The sequence below is a fragment of the Elephas maximus genome, chromosome 5 (assembly GCF_024166365.1).
Source record: "Elephas maximus indicus isolate mEleMax1 chromosome 5, mEleMax1 primary haplotype, whole genome shotgun sequence".
In the NCBI taxonomy this organism is placed as follows: Eukaryota; Metazoa; Chordata; class Mammalia; order Proboscidea; family Elephantidae; genus Elephas; species Elephas maximus.
Genome location: NC_064823.1, coordinates 140998232 through 141015509, shown reverse-complemented (window position 1 = coordinate 141015509; position 17278 = coordinate 140998232). Strand labels below are relative to the sequence as shown.

General features: G+C 41.3%; 1 long non-coding RNA gene across 2 annotated transcripts in view; it reads left to right on the top strand.

Moving 5' to 3' along the window:
• Positions 1–2596: 2596 nt before the first annotated feature.
• Positions 2597–17278, top strand: part of LOC126077271 (uncharacterized) — a 31457-nt gene continuing 16775 nt past the window's right edge. Inside the window, exons 1-3 of one of the 2 annotated variants that reach the window (XR_007517696.1) lie at positions 2597–3001; positions 4511–4663; positions 8691–9725. This is a non-coding gene — a long non-coding RNA (uncharacterized LOC126077271). Of the gene's footprint in view, positions 3002–4388; positions 4664–8690; positions 9726–17278 lie in introns of those variants that run through there. The other variant, XR_007517695.1, reaches the window with a different exon arrangement.

Sequence of the window (17278 nt, the reverse complement as noted above, 5' to 3'; positions counted from 1 at the left end):
CAACACAGGAAGAAGCAGAGTCAGGAAAGAAGGAGAACATGGAATGTGTGGCTAATTGCCTCCATGAAAAACTGCCTCCTTTGCCATGAGACCAGAAGAGCTGTATGGTGCCCGGCTACCACAACTGAACATGTTGATCAAAGATTGTATAGACAAACCCTAATCAAAAGGGGGAAAATGTAGAACAGAATTTTAAATTTTACCCCTTCGTGTTTTGTTTGAGAATATACACAGCAAAACATACACCAATTCCAGTTTCTACATGTAGAGTATAGTGACATTGATTACATTCTTCCAGTTGTGCAACCATTCTAACCCTCCTTTTCTGAGTTATTCCTCCCACATTAACATAAACTCACTGCCCCCTCAGGTTCCTATCTAATCTTTTGAATTGCTGTTGTCACTTTGATCCCACGTAGATAGTGCTTAAAAGAACATAGTGCTCAAAGCAGACATTTTTTTTTACTAGTTAAGCTGGATTACTGTTTGATTTTTTAGAAGACTTCAGGGGATATTTTTGGTTTAAGATTTCAAGATTATTTCAGGACATTAGTTTCAGAGGTTCATCCAGGCTCCATGGCTCCAGAAAGTCTGGAGTCCATGATCTTGCTTTGACCTTTTGCCAAGACACCTCCTCAAACTCAGAACTGGTCATGACTCTCCTGTCTAAAAAGACAACAGGACAGTCCAATCCTGACTCTCCCCTTTTTCGGAAACTCAAAAAAGATGTGGCCCAGCGGGCCCTGTATGTGGGTGCTAGGTATCTAGGAAGGCAGCGACCATCTGTTTCAGCTGTCTGTTTGGAAATAGTTCCTTACATTAAACTTCACAGAACCATTTCCACATATATTATCTTCACAATTTTATGATTTTGGTAGGACACCCTACATTTTGCAGATGAGGGAACTGAGGCTGCTGGACTTTGAGTGACTTGGGCAAAGTGACATAGCTACTGGGTGGCAGAGCCCAGATCATTCTCAGTTCTTTTGACTAAAAGCCCAGGATACTTTCTACTATCCCACTTTGCTTATGTCATATAATGAAGAGAATTCCCTTAAATACACCTTATTTCAAACCTATCATTGCCTCTAGGTATACTGCCAGATAGGTGAATTCAGGACTGAGATCAACAAGTTGCGCTTAATTAATGAGATCAGTGAAACTAAGTACACATGTGCCCAACTGGTTTGTGGTTCTGGACTGGTATTTGACTCAGATGTCCCCCACCGCTTTCTACCTCTGCTGCTACTACCCTAGTCCAAGTCACCATCATCTCTCAACAAGGCCACTGCTCCAGCTTCCTGTTGGTCTGCTCTTGTTCTGGCTCATGACAGCCTGTTCTTCAGAAAGCAGCCAGAGAGAGCCTTTGAAAATATAAATCACATATCAGTAGCTTCTTGATTAAGAACTGTCAAGAGCCCTCCATTGCCCATGAGAGAATACTTAGCTTGAACTACAAGGTCCTGCCAAGTTCTCTGACTTCATCTCATGTCTCTGACTTCATCTCTTGTTCACTATATTCCAGCCACAGAGTCTTCTATTAGTTCTTTAGCTATGTCATGGCCATTCCCACTACTGGTCTTTGCACTGATTGTTCGGGTCTCAACTCAGATATTTCCTTTTTAGAAAGGTCTTCCCTGAATATGCTACCTAAAGGAGGAGTCCACACCCCAGGCTCGTTCTTTGTTTAATTTTCTTCATAGGCATTGTTATGATTTCAAATGATTTATTTATTTCCTTGTCAGTTACAAGTCTCTAAGATCCATGAGGACAAAAGATCTTGTCTATCTTTTTTCATGTTACATTTCCAGTCCATAAAGCAGTGTCTGATAGAAAGTGAATGCTTAGTAAAGGTTTGTTGAATGAACACCAACTTTAATAAGTAATACTAGACAAGTTTTACAGAGCTTACTATGCAGCAGGCTCTGATCTAATTCCTTATGTGACTGCTTTCATTCACAGCAACCCAATGAGTTAGAAATTGTTCTTAAACCGCATGTTAGAAATGAGATACTGAGGCTGAGAGATATTAAAGGACATGCTCAAGGTCACACCAATAGTAGGTATTAGAGGTGGGGCTTGAACCAAGGTATGTGTGAAGGACAAACTTGTCCTCTTGTAGTGATGCTTTCTGCTCATAGATTTGTGCACAAACTCGAGTGGCTTCTTTCATGGCAGGCAGTGACCATTTCGGAAAGTAAATGTTTGGTATTAAAGCAATGATCTTTTTTATGGGAGTTGACCAGTTCAGTACTCAGATCCAGGGCCATCGTTTAGTACTTGAAGTCAGGAAAATGGCTCTTTTCTTGGCAGTCACATTAATTTTAGGGCCCCATTCTGGCATTATTTACTTTGGTGCTTTGTGGGTTGGGAGGACACGATCCAGATCAAATAATGGATCCACTGGACAGCAGAAGATTCTTAGAAGCAAAGGGGGTCATGGTGGAGTGTTGTTCAATGCATTCCCTCCTCCTCATATGCCTCCTATTAATTTCCACTCCTGTATTAGAAAAGCTGGCTGCGCACAGGCTCCATTTAGCAAAACGATGAAACACAAATGTTTATTGAGACTATGCTTTGAATCAACAGGGTTTTCCTCAGATTGAGTTGCCTCCAGTCATCCTCTATGCAATTATGGTGATCCTAGAAGCAAGCAGATGGGGAAGAGTTTGTTTTCAAATGGAGGAGAAACCAATATGTAGGAAGAAAAGGCAGCTTGTTCATTTGAACAGACTCCAGGTGGCCGGTCGCCAAAAGGCAAAGAGCTGGGGAGCCAAGTCTGGCCCTGGATCAGTCCGACTGCCCACAGACCAGAGGAACCACAGAGACACAGACCTCTGCCTCTACTCATCATGCTTGTCTGCCGTCAGCCAGCTTGGCCGTGAGAGTGGAGGCCAAGGGAGAGGTAGCCCACGGAGGCCCTCAGTAGGTCAAGCTCCTGACCTTGACTCCATAGGAACATCAAGTCCTGCTATTTTTGTTGTTCAACAGTGACGTGCTGGTATGTTTTATTAGAAAAGAAAATTCAAGAAAAGACATGCAAAAGCCCAAGCCATATGGCAACCCTCCCTGGACTACTTTGATCATTTGGAAATGTACATAATGTAAAAGATATTTCCCCTTTCTTAAGGGTTAGGTTGTCCTAAACTTCTTGCTGGACTCTGCCTTTTGAGGTTACCATGCATAAGAGAACAGAGGATGCTGTTGAGTTCTTCCTATAATTATTTCTGTGTGATTTTTATTTATCATTACATGGTACGCCTAGGCTCCATGAAAACAGTCAATGATGCCAATTCCAGGAGCATCGATGCTTAGGGGGGATTTGTTCCCCCTTTGACAAAAAGGCAGCGTTATCAGATTGAAATAAATCCAAGGCACATGGAGAGTGGAAATGATATTTGCATTTACCCAGTAAATAATTGAAGTAAAACAGATTTAATTCAATACAGGAAATCTCCATATAAATATCAGCCCAATCCACAGACAGATTACCCAATAAGCAAGGTACACACAGGCTTACTTGTGCTTACTTACTAATCGGTAGTGCACAATTCACCTATCTTCCACCACATCTTTGAAACCCATGTGAAATTGTGCACTATAGATTCGTAAGTAAACACAAGTAAACTCGTGTACCTTGCTTAGTGTAAATCCGTCCGTACCTTGCTTACTGGTTAATCCACTCCTGGCCCAATCCATAAACCAATAAAGGTGTGTGAATTTTACGTTTCACCCATATAGCAAACAACCACTTACTTGCATTCCTACTTAAAAAGAGCAGCCATTTTATTTAGAGAAATAGGTGAAAAAAGGTTTCTTTGGCCTCAGTGTTAGTCTCTGTACAGGCACATATAGCCGTATAACCTTGGTAAGATCACTCATACTCTGAGTCTTGATTTCTTCCTCCAGATGAAGGCATCGCTCACAAATTCTGGGATACATTTCACCAATGTATCCTGATGCAAGCATTTTTGATGAGAGGAAGAAAAAAATGCACTGAGAAATTTGGGGCTTTTTAAGGGGCCGATTCCCTCTGTCAGCAGCTAAGTGATATTTCCAGAGAGCATGATGATGATTTCACAAATGATCACAACTATTGCATGCCTTTCACCTGAGTGAGAATCACAGGGACCTACTGAGCTGTGCCAAACAGAACCTGACCAGACAGCAACACGCTTCAGATGAATGGTGTCTATCCTGATGGCAAGGGGAAAAAAAGCCTGGGAAACCTCTTAGAGGCAGGAGGCAATTTTGGAAGTGCTGCAAAAGACAATGATATTGTTCTTGGTTTAATAGGTGATCTACCCTATGAAATAAAGCTGCAGGGCCACGTTTGTCTTGGTTAATAATGTCAGCAGAATGAGGAGGTTTGGCTGTAATACCAGTAATAACTGTGTCGATGTAACTGCTGGGGCTGAATTTCCATCTGCAGCCTCATAATATACGACCTTTGTTATGTCTCTACCTGTTGATTGTTTAAAAGCAAAATTGGCTTGTCTGCTCTTCGCAGGGGATGGAGGCTCAGATATTCCATTTTCTCTGGATAAATCAAGGCCTTGTAGGTGGTGATTTAATCTCACAAGTGTCCATTTGGACTTGATTAAAGTTTCAAAGAAAGGAAGTTGAATATTAACAAATACATTGCAACTTGACACTGAATTAGGTAAGTTTAAATTGGACATTTTTATTTAATTTCTTGTCTTATCTTTCATCACCCTCCTTTTTGTTTCTGGTTTCTTTTTTTCTCATAAAACAAATCCTGACACCCACCTTTTCTCCCTATGAAGTCTTCTTTGATAACCCCTAGCAGAGCCCGTCATTCTCTGCTCTTGGAATGTGTTCTTCTTATTATGCATACTGTTTTGTAATACACTTGTTAACACGCCTTGTCTCCTTTGCTCGCTAGGAGTTCTTTGAAGTTAGAGACTAGGTCTTGTTCAATATCTCTAGGTCTAATCTCTAACATCTAACGTGGAGCCTGATTGAGGCTCAGTACTTTTTATAAGTGCAATTCAACCCTCTACCTAATGTGTTTTTTTATTCAAAGTGTTCTCACGTGATATGCACTCATTTTCTTCTTCTAATCATTAAATGCAGGGACCGGGAGAGATAATATGGCAGAAGAAAAAATTGAAATTAAGTGAGGTGAATTGACTGGAGGTTGACTGAATTGCTCCAGATTTCCTAACTAATTAGTAGTGAACACAGGGTCAGAGCACTTGTTTAGTAATTATGAGCCTTGAGCTTAGGCCAACCCATTGGTAGCCCCATGGACGCTGCTAGAAGAGCTGTAATGTAGGCCAAGGGCTATAACACTGAGCTGGCAACACTGAAGACTGAGAGAAATGATGGCAAGCACAGCAAAGTCTAGTGGCAGGGAAACTTCGAGAGTGGAGTGAGCAGGGAGAACCACAAGACAGACAGCGGTGGTGGGCATTCAACCCATGGAGTGGAGCTGGGCATCTCCTGGCAGGAGGTTCACAATGGAGCTGGGTACCTCTGGGTGGAAGGTTGCCAACAGAGCAGAGGCTTGGCCATACACTGTACAGAGGTTGCCAATAAAATGGTTTTGCTTTGAGAGGTGTTGTAATACTAGCCTAACTCTGGCACTGGCCCAAGGTTGTCCCAAAGCTGATGGTTGAGAGCTGGATCAGAAAGTACTAGGGACCAGAACCAGCCAAGAAAAGCCATGGAGAGACAAAGAGAGAAAGAAAATGAACACAGCCACACCACACCAGACCTGAGCTGGGGACACATCTGCTGAGAAAGAGAGAGAGATGCCTGCTGACACCTGGTCCATGATGTATCTGCCCAGGGACACAGAAATGGACATGGGTAAATTAGGAAGGGGAGTGGCTACCCTTTTAGACATAAGTAGGTTCCTCTCCTACAGTCCTAAGTGTGGCACTCGTGGGAGTGGAGGGGACCAGTTCACCCCAAATCTATTCCTGTTTTTTTTTTCAAGTGTCCACCTTATATAATTAGCTCACTCTTCATCAGCAACTCTCTCCTACCCACTGTCCAGTCCCTTTCATGTCTGATGAGTTGTCTTTGGGAGTGGTTCCTGTCCTGGGCCAACAGAAGGTTTGGGGACCATGACCGTCGGGATTCCTCTAGTCTCAGTCAGACCATTAAGTATGGTCTTTTTGTGAGAATTTGGGGTCTGCATCCCACTGATCTCCTGCTCCCTCAGGGGTTCTCTGTTGTGCTCCCTATCAGGGCAGTCATCGATTGTGGTCGGGCACCAACTAGTTCTTCAGGTCTCAGGATGATGTAGGTCTCTGGTTCATGTGGCCCTTTCTGTCTCTTGGGCTCTTAGTTATCGTGTGACCTTGGTGTTCTTCATTCTTCTTTGATCCAGGTTATTCCTGTTTTTTGTAAGTTATCTGTTTCTATTGTTTACAGTTTACCTTCTATAAATAATAATAATAACTTCTAGTTGCTGAAACTTTGTAAAGTTTGTTTGTATGTGCAACCCAATTGAATTAGATAGTGGAGTCTTCATCCTAGCAGTCTCATGATTGCTTGGGATTTAGAGTATAACTTGTGTATATATACACACACAGTTCACATGCCGAAATCATACAGTGCCACAAGTTTCCATGGCAGTCCTAATCTTGTAGATTCATCCTTCTCAAATTTGGGACCTTCCAACTGGGGGTTCTAGAAGCCCCAAGATAAGCATGCTGCAATAAAAAATTGAATAATATACTGAATACTATAAGGAGTGCATGATCGATGAGAGGGTATGGGTGGTGAATGCTGTGACTTCAGAGGACACGAGCCCATTATAGGGGGCCTGGGGAGAATCTGTGAAGGAGGAGAAATATTGATTGGGCCTTAAAATATACAGCTGAAAAGTGGGTGTGTGGGCCCTGGAGTCAACCTGCTTGGGTTTGAACCTTGACCCCCACACTATCATCTGAGTGATCTTGGACAAAGTAAATACCCTCTTTAAGCCTTAGTTTCTCCACCTGTAAAATGGGGATGATGGTGACGATAATTTTGCTATCTCATGTCTCATCCTCATGCTGTGAGAATTACAAAAGGCAATGAAAATGAAGTGCACAGAACAGTGCCTGGTTCTTGATCAATGTTCCATATGTATTAAATGTTGTTCTTAAAATGTTAATTTTACATTATTTTATTTTTAGTTGGATTCATAAGCACAGGCATATTATGGAATATAAGGCAAAATTCATTTGAATTTTTGTGATGAAACCAAAATCCTCCAAGAAATTTTGAACCCATCATGGGTAGCTTCAGGTGAAGCCCCAGGCCCTGGACACCCTGTCCATTCTCCTCTGCCTTGAAAGGCACTGCTTCCATGGAATGGTTTAAGAAGCATAGCTTGTGGTGGGCAAATCACAGCTTTTTCACCCTTGGGGTAATCCGCATAGGCTTGTCTACCTAGTTCAGGACCCTATCTGTCCATCCCATTCTCTATCTTTGTCCCCAACTCTAGCTTCATCTCTGCACCCAAGGGGAGGTAGAAAAGCCAATAATTTAACCTGGCGTATGCAACGAATGAGTGACAATGCAGGTAATGTACTATGTCTTTAAGCAAATTTATGCACATTTTCACATGAGGTCTGTGGTGGTTCAGTGGTAGGATTCTTGCCTTCCATGCAGGAAATCCAAGTTTGATTTCCATGACCAATGATTCTCACACAGAGCTATCAACCGTCTGTCGGTGGGGGCTTGCATGTTGCTATGATGCTGAATAGATTAAAACTAAGAAGAAAAGCCTGGTGATCTACTTCCAAAAATCAGACAAAGAAAATTCTATGGACCACAATGGTCCAACCCCTTTGAACATGAGGTTGCTTTGAGTTGGGGCTTACTCATTGTAACTAACAACAACAAAAACATACATTTTCATAGAGTGTGGGCCACAAGGTGGCATCTCTACCACGATGCCAGGACTGAGGCTCAGTAACATCTCACTGTCAGGTGAATGGTGCTCTGTAATTTCTAAACCATCTGCATGTCTACTTTGCAATGTAGTTGAGAGTATGAGTTTTAGAGTCAGTCACATAGGCCTCCCCAGGATTAGTTGTGTGATCTCAGGCAGCTCAACCTCTTTGAATCATGGTACGTTCATGAAATATATATAAATATTAATATAAATCTCCAATGTATTTGGAAACCTGGTGGCACAGTGGTTAAGAGGTCAGCTACTAACCAAAATGTCAGCAGTTCGAATCCACCAGCCATTCCTTGGAAACTTTATGGGGCAGTTCTACTCTGTCCTATAGGGTTGTTATGAGTCAGAATCAACTCGACAACAACAGGTTCATTTTTTTTTTTTTTTATTTGTGTTTATGTTTACCCTTCAGGAAGTTTTTAGGAAGATTAAAGAATGTATGTAAAGGGCTACCAAACAATCGTATCTGGATATGTTTTATCCAGATCTGATGAATTTTTTATCTGGATAAATTTATCAATTATTTTTTGCCTGAATCTTGGATTGTCTTTTCTCTTCAGTATCTAGCTAAATCCAGCCTGTCCTTCAAGACCCACCTGAAGTCTCTTTTCCTTCTCAGTTTATTTCGGAGACTCTATCAACATCCAGAGTCCTCTGAAATCATAGCACAGACTATCCTTACCCCTCACGAATCATAGGCTGCCTCATGGAATCAGTTACATTGTCATTTACATTTTTGTCTATTTTTATTCTGTTTTCTCAGTTACTGTTGTTGTTAGCTGCCATCGAGTCAGCCATGAACTCATGAAGACTCCATGTACAAGAGAACGAAACACTGCTCAATCCGACTCCACCCCCATGACCAGTTGTGGACCGTTGCGATCCACAGAGTTTTCATTGACTGATTTTTGGACATAGATTGCCAGGCTTTGCTTCTAGTCTGTCTTAGTCTGAAAGCTCCACTGAAATTTATCCAGCATCATAGCAATACGCAAGCCTCCACGGACAGATGGGTAGTGTTGTAGTGGAAAAATCACAAGTCTGTTTAAGTTTAAAAACAGAGATTTCTATTATGGCAGAAAGCATTTTCTAAAAAGGAAGACACAGTGTCAGAATAGTCTGAACAAGGTGCTTCAGGGGCCTGCAGTGATACAGAAGCTTATAAAGAAAAAAAATGCACATGCAAGGGTACAGCTAAAACATTTGTGATTGTTTACACACAATTCACAGGGCTTAGAAGGGGGGTTAGAACAAGGTTATAGAAAAGTACAGGGCTTTGTAAGGACCCAGGCACAGTTTAGATAAACATTTTTTTTTGATGGGAAGCTAAAGAGGCATTTCCTAAGAATCGGCTGACCACCGAAGTCACATACTTAACACTACGTCTAACACCTATATAGGTCTTGAATTACCTTTTTCTAACTTTGGCTATTTCTAACGGCAAGTTCTTCCTTTAACAGAGTAGGGTAGCTAAAATTGCATTTATCTAGGTCAGGATACAGTGGAAAGTTTCACAGAAGTGACAAGCTACGTTGTATGACAGAAGCTACATTTAGAAATCCAAGATGGAGTCACTTAGGACAAGGAGAGATTTGGCACAGACCCCACCCAGAAATACCAGCCATGTCAAGGGCTTCAGTTTTGGAATGCTTTTCCTCAGTGGTGACAACACATGAGATGCATTGGCCAGGAATCAAGCCTAGGTCTCCTGCATGGAAGGTGTGAATTCTCCCACTGAACCACTGATGCCTCATTTTCTCAGCTACATAAAAATCAAACACGGTTGGATATCTACGAGGTATAGCACTCCGTGCAATGCTCTGTGGGATTCCTGCTTAAGGAACTATGGCCTTGTACTTATTTCTGATTATGTCTGTATATGTTTAGTGATTTCTGATGGCTTTCCCATGCGTCTTTGCCTCATTTCTTCACATTTACATACTCATACACTATGAGGAAGCAGATCTGGTGGCACAATGGTTAAGCACACGGCTGCTAACCGAAAGTTGAGCAGTTCAAACCCACACGTTGCTCTGTGGGAGATAGGACCTGGTGATCTGCTCCTGTAAAGGTTATAGCCTAGGAAACCCTATAGGTCAGCTTTACTCTGTTCTGTAGGGTCACTTTGAGTCAGAATTGACTCGATGGCAGCTAACAACAACAACAATTCTGTGTGGAGGGTAAGGAAAAGTTCAATATCCCCATTTTATGGATGAGGAGACTCATCACAGAGAAGTGAAATAAGTTGTCCTAGGTCACACAGCAACACAAGTATAGTGGTAGTGGTGATGATGACTCTAAAGACCATGAAGAAAATGACAAGACATTGCTTTCAGGGAGGCATTTGTTTTTGACTCTATGTTTGCATGAATTCTTCTTAACCAGTGAGGTCCAACTTCCCAGGGAAAATCCTTGAAAAGTTATTCTCTTCCAAGTTAGCCATCAGCTGATGTTTTGGTTCCAGTTTATCATTTCACTACCATGATATGAGAGTGAAAACTCCAGCAGTGACATCCACCAAAGATCCGGGCAAAATTTGACAGTAACGGTTTGAAAATCCAATCCTCATGCTGACTTAATCCATAAAAACAACAATAACATCATGGACCATTGCATAGAAAGAAACATGGAGTCTGGAGAAAGACAGTGGGCAGCAGGGAACCCAGCAGGAAACAGTTGAGATGTAATGTATTTGTATCCAATGCCTTTGGCTTCCCCTTTTAGAGCTCATATTGATGGAACTTCCTCTCTCTCAGCATTCAGTGTTTTGTACTCTTCGAATATCAGACATTTAAACCTTTGTTCCGATTTAGGTCAAATCATTCAATCCGAACCCGGAGCTTATGTCTAAATTTTTCCGTGGTGTATTCTTCGTTTTGGAATGAAAGGCTTAATGCCTTTCTAAAATAATTTCAGGCATTAGTGAGCAGGTGTGAAATGTCTTAGAGGTGTGAGGTAGCAAGGAGAATTTTCGAAGTATTATTACAAGAAAATATTATGCATATAAATAAAATATACTCTTCTTTGTTCTTTTTGAGTTTCAATGTTTGCAATACTCTCCATTATTCAACCATCTGTCTCCTAGTTTGCCATTTGTAAGTGGATAGAGTAGAACTAAGTTCTCCTAGGTCCCTTTTAGCACTTACATTATAGGATTCTAAGATTCCCTTTTCCTTTGTATCTTCTCATTATTCTTTCCACACTTCTAAAAACTTTGTGTTTATACTACTATTACTAGTATTTTAAATTATCATAAGTTGTTAATTGTCATTTAGTTGGCTCCAACTAATGGCCACCCCATGTGCAAGAAATAAAAGTTGCCTGGTCTCACACCATCTTCACAATTGTTGGTATGCTCGAGTCCATTGTTGCTGACACTGTGTATTTTGAGTGCCATCCAATGTAGGGGGCTCATCTGTCATCAGTATATCAGACAATACTCTATTGTGACCCATAGAGTTTTCATTGGCTAATTTTCTATCAAGTGGCCTTCCTAGTCTGTCTTAGTCTGGAAGCTTGGCTGAAATCTGTCCACCATGGATGACCCTGCTGGTATTTGAAATACTGGTGACATAGCTTCCAGCATCATAGCAACATGCAAGCCACCACAATATGGCAAATTGACAGATGGGTGATGGAAATTATTAAATAGAAGGATATATTTAAAAAAAAAAGGGGGGGAGAAAAGTCTACCACCTTGTCCCTTGATTGCTCTCCTTCACTTCCTCTGCTTGTATCCACTGTTGCCCATATTTTGATCTATCAGTCGTGTACAGTATCTGTTGAACTCCTGCACCTATGGAAGGATAAGAAATTCATTATCCACTACCTCTGCCTTCCTGTTTCCAGTTTTTTAATTAGGAAGATATTAATCTTTAGTTTGTTGGTTGGTTACCCTTGTAACTTTAAATACTATGCTTAAACTTCTATTTCTTGGCCCATCAGCTCTAGTTAGATGAGGACGCTTGCTTTTGTTTTAAACATCATTGGTAGAAAATTGCCTCTGCCGAAGACATCTTGGTAAAAGTCCAAACTGAGCTTTTTGTATAATAAGATCACATCCAGGAAAACTACTTGTCACCAGGTTGGCAAGAAAAACCTTGGCACAAAGACACATTGGAAAGTAATATCATACAAGGTTTAGTAAAGTTAAAGCTGATAAACACAGGGGAAAAAAATCAACATGATAAACAGTAATTGAGAAAATCGTTCACTTAAAAAGAAACACTATCTAACAATTAGCCAAATTAGCACCTCTATTGATTGTTAGAAGTATTTTCTCCCATTTAACCTACCCAGATCAATTGGCTTGGCATCTGCCTCCAACTTCATATATCAATGTAACTGTTTTCTCCCCAGTCTAACTGCTACTTAGGAAATAATGGGAGAGGTGGACCATTTACAAGACAATAACATGGTTCCTGGAGAAATAAATTGGGAGACTGAAAGAATCAGATTTATTTCCAGAGGAAGTGGTCCATGCCTCCCACGGTGTCTAATACACCACCAGTTAAACAATTAAGTTGTTTTATTTTTTGATATAAAGTTAATTAGTTTGAAAAGTCACCGATACTGCCATTGACAAATACTACCCTTAGAACCCTTGGAAATAACAAGGCAGTCATTCAGAACAGCTAAAATGGCAATATTTGACATTTGCTATTGCAGGAATTATGGTCTCCCTGAAAAGTTACCTGATGTTTCTCATCTTAATTGAACCTTATCAGGGCAGGCTTTAGAAGTTACCTGGAGGTGGAGACTGAGAAGCCAGCTATTTTCCTTGTTAGGCCCAGTGAATATTCCCCAAATGATGCCTTGCCTCGATTAGCTGTCAAGCACCTTTCTCTCAATTGTCAAATCCCTTGATTTTAAAACCTGTTTAGAAGCTAGGCTGGCTCTAAATGCCAAAAAACACCATCATAATGACCAATGAGAGAACTGAGCCTTGGTTTGCTTTCTGCAAACTTTAGATCCCTATTAAAAGCAGAAGATCACAAATGATAGGGAAGTAGTTGAATACATATGTTATACAATTAAGAACAGTGCTTTCAAATGATATTTAATGAAAATGCTGGTCATTTCCAACTCATAGCGACTCCATGTGTATCAGAGTAGAACTGTGCACCACAGGGTTTTCAATGGCTAATTTATTGGAAGTTGATCACCAGGCCTTCTTCCTTCTGAGGCTCGCTCCTCTTGGTGGACTCAAACCTCCAACCTTTCAATTAGCAGCTGAGAACGTTAAGTATTTGCACCACGCAGGGGCTTCTCACAGTATATCTTGTTATTGTTAGATGTCATCGAGTTGTTTATTGACAAATAGAGATCCCATGTGACAGAGTAGAACAGCCCCACAGGGTTCTCTAGGCTGTAATCTTTACAGGAGCAGATCAGCAGGACTTTGCCCCACAGAGCCACTGGTGGGTTTGAACTGTCAACCTTTTGATTAGTAGCCAAGCTCTTAATCACTGACCACACGGGCCCCTTCACGATATATAAAACCTGTTGCTGTTGAGTCAATTCTGACCCATAGCAACCCTATAGGGCAGAATAGAACTGCCCCATAGGGTTTCCAAGGCTGTAATCTTTATGGAAGCAGACTGTCACATGTTTCTCCCATGGAGTGGCTGGTGGGCTCAAACAACCAACCTTTTGGTTAGCAGCTGAGAGCTTAACAACCGTGCCACCAGAGCTCCTTCACAATATATAGTCAGGTGTAACAAGGCAGAAATCAAAACTATTCTGGGAATCTAATTCTATTTAAAACAGCTTATTTTGTATTATCAGGGGAAAAAAAAAAAAAGACTGGAAGGAAATACGTTTATCTCAGAATGATGAGGTTACGGACAGTTTTTTTTTTTTTTTTCTTTACACTTTTCTGCATTTTCCTAATATTCATTTAGCATTTAATCTTTTATAATCAGAAGAAATAAGCCATTTTAAAATAATTTAAAAGACACTAGCAGTTTAAGAATTCAGGGGTCCCAGATACCACTACTCCCACCCTTTTTCTACTTATTGTCTCATGAATTCCCTTAGGCAAAGAGTTTGATATCGATGTTTCTCTTTTCTCCATGGGGATGGTTCCTACTTTTATTTGCCACAGAGGATCATAGGAAGGATGACAGAATGATGCCTATAAAAACTTTCATCTCTCTGGAGAATAAAAAGCTTACTATTGTGTGTTCTATGTGATGATGAATCAGCACCCCAGCAGGGGACAGAGGACACAATCACAATGATAAAGGATTTAAGGGACAGGCTATTTACAAAGGTAGGGGCAGATTTGTGGGAAACCAACACAGATAAAGGAGCTGATGAGAACTCTAGCTATAGGAGAGGGCTATGTGACAGGCACTATGGCCACTCGAGAGAAGCCCTGATTTCACAATCGTTAAGCACCAGGCTGCTAACAGAAAAGTTGATGGTTTGAAGCCATCAGTGGTTCCATGAGACTAAAGAACTGGTGTGATCTACTTCCATAAAGATTACAGCCTAGGGAACCCTATAGGGCAGCTCTACTCTGTCATATAGGGTCACTATAAGCCAATTCACGCAATGGCACACAACAACAACATGGTCTTTGGTGTGATAGGCATGCAGTGGAATACTACAAAGCAGTAAAAAGGTACACATCACTGGTAACATTCAACAACATGGATAAATCTCAAAATAATTATGTTGAGCGAAAGAGATCATACTCTATGAGTCCATGTGTATTAAATTCTAATAAGTGTAAAGCTAATCTATAGTAACAGGAATCAGACTAGTGGTTGCCCATTTTCTTTTTAAGTGTTGTGGTGGCTACACAAGGTGTATACATTTATAAAAACCCATCAAACAGTACAAATAAAAGAGATACTACTCCATATAAATTATAATTCAGTAAAGTTGAAGTAAAGCAAAGATGTCACTTTGAGTACTAAGGTGCATCTGACCCAAATCATGGAATTTTCAGTCATCTCATATGCATGTGGAAACCGTGGTGGCATAGTGGTTGAGAGTTATAGCTGCTAACCAAAAGGTTGGCAGTTCAAATCCGCTAGGCGCTCCTTGGGAACCCTGTGGGGCAGGTCTACTGCATCCTATAAGGTGGCTGTAAGTCAGAATCAACTCAGTGGCAATGGGCTTGGGTGTATGCATGTGAAAGCTGGACAGTGAATAAGGGAGATCGAAGAAGAATTGATACCTTTGAATTATGGTGTTGGGGAAGAATATTGAATATACTATGGACTGCCAGAAGAATGAAAAAATCCATCGTGGAGGAGGTACAATCAGAATGCTGCTTAGAAGCAAGGATGGCAAGACTTGTCTCATGCACTTTGGAGATGTTAGTCGGAGGGACCAGACCCTGGAGAAGGTCATCAAATTGGTAGAGGGTCAGCTAAAAAGAAGAAAACCTTCAAGGAGATGGATTGACACAGTGACTGCAACAGTGGGCTCAAACATAGTAATGATTGTTAGAATGGTGCAGGATGGGGTAGCATTTCATTCTGTTGTACATAGTGTCACTGTGAGTTGGAACTGACTCCACGTCACCTAACAACAACAAAGTTGATTGGGGCAGTGGCAGCTCAGTGGTAGGATTCTTGCCTTCCATGTGGGAGATACCCAGCCAATGCACCTCATGCTCAGCCACCACCTGTCTGTGCCTGGAGGCTTGCATGTTGCTATGATGCACAACAGGCTTTAGTAGAGCTTCCAGACTAACACAGGCTAAGAAGAAAGGCCTGGCGCTGTAGTTCTGAAAATCAGCCAGTGAAAATTCTATGGATCACAAAAGTCCAATCTGCAGCCAATTGTGGGAATGGTGCAGGACTGGGCAGTGTTTTGTTCCATTGTACATGGGTCTCCATGGTTTAGGTAACAACTTAGGGCAGCTAACAACAACAACAACAAAGTTGATTGAGAAAAGAAACAAGACACGTTCAACGAGTGGTCCAGCAGAGGGGAAACCAGGGAATAAAATGCCAATCTTCCTCTCCTCTCACTGTATGATCTCTTGCTGCTGTCTTTCGTAGCCTCCTCTAGTCAGAGGCCAGAGAACAAGAGGATCTGATTCAGGTGGGCTTCAGGGGGCAGCCTTCTGGGGCCCAGAGCAGAGAGTGGATCTGGAGGAGTAAGTGAAGTGTTTCCAGTACAGAGTATTTCCACACACTGTGAGTTCCGTAAAGAACCACTGGTAAAATCATCGGGTAGGAAAATACTTCTTGGTTAAAAGATTTGCAAATCTGAGAGTAGACAACACAGGGCAATTTGGTTGAGGGTCTCTGCTTGCACAAGGAAAGTACAGTGTGATACCATAAGAAAGGCATTCATGGTGCAGCCTATGTATTTCCTATCCCTCCGCAGAGAATCTGATATATACAGATGACACAGCCGTGCTTGCTGAAAATGAAGAGAGCTGGAAGCACATACTGATGATGGTGTAAGACTATATATAGTCTTCAGTATGGATTAGTCCTGAATGTGAAGAAAAAAAAAAATCCTCGCCACTGTACCGATAAACAACACCATGATAAATTGAAGTTGTCAACAGTTCCATTCTACTAGAATCAATAAACAACGTCCATGGAAGCAGCAGTCAAAAAACCAAATGACATATTGCATTGGGCATATTTGCTGTAAAAGACCTCTTTAAAGTGTTAAAAAGCAAAGGTGCCACTCTGATAACTAAGGTGTGCCTAAGCCAAGCCATGGTTTTTTCAGTTGCCTCAGTGCATGTGAAAGCTGGACAAAATAGAAGGAAGACAGAAGAGGAATTGATGTGTTCAAACTGTGGTATGGTGACAAATATTGAATATACAATGGACTGCCAAAAGAATGAACAAATCAGCTTAGGAGAGATAAAACCAGAATGCTCCTTAGAAGCTGGGGTGATGAGACTTCAGCTGACTTACTTTGAACATGTTACCTGGAAAGACCAATCACTAGAAAAGGACATTGTATTTGGTAAAATAGAGGGTCAGTGAAAACTAGGGAAACCATCAGTGAGATGGATTGATACAATGACTACAACAATGGACTCAAACATACCAATGCTCATGAAGATAGCATAGGACTGGGCAATGTTTTGTTCTATCATACATAAGGTCGCCATAAGTTGGAGCTGACTGGATGGCAACAACAAGAACGTAACACATAGAAAAACCCAGATAGTGCACTTTGAATGTACTTTCTCAAGTGGTTATATGCTTAACTACCGAATCCTCTGCTCAACAGTCCCAAGGGGCATGTTGACTATGATCGTGCTCATTTTTCAGGATGTTAATATCAAAAGTTATAGCCTACTTCACACAGCCTAGTGGCCCTTAGTGGCTCATTAGGTGTCTGCCATCCCTTCATGCATTT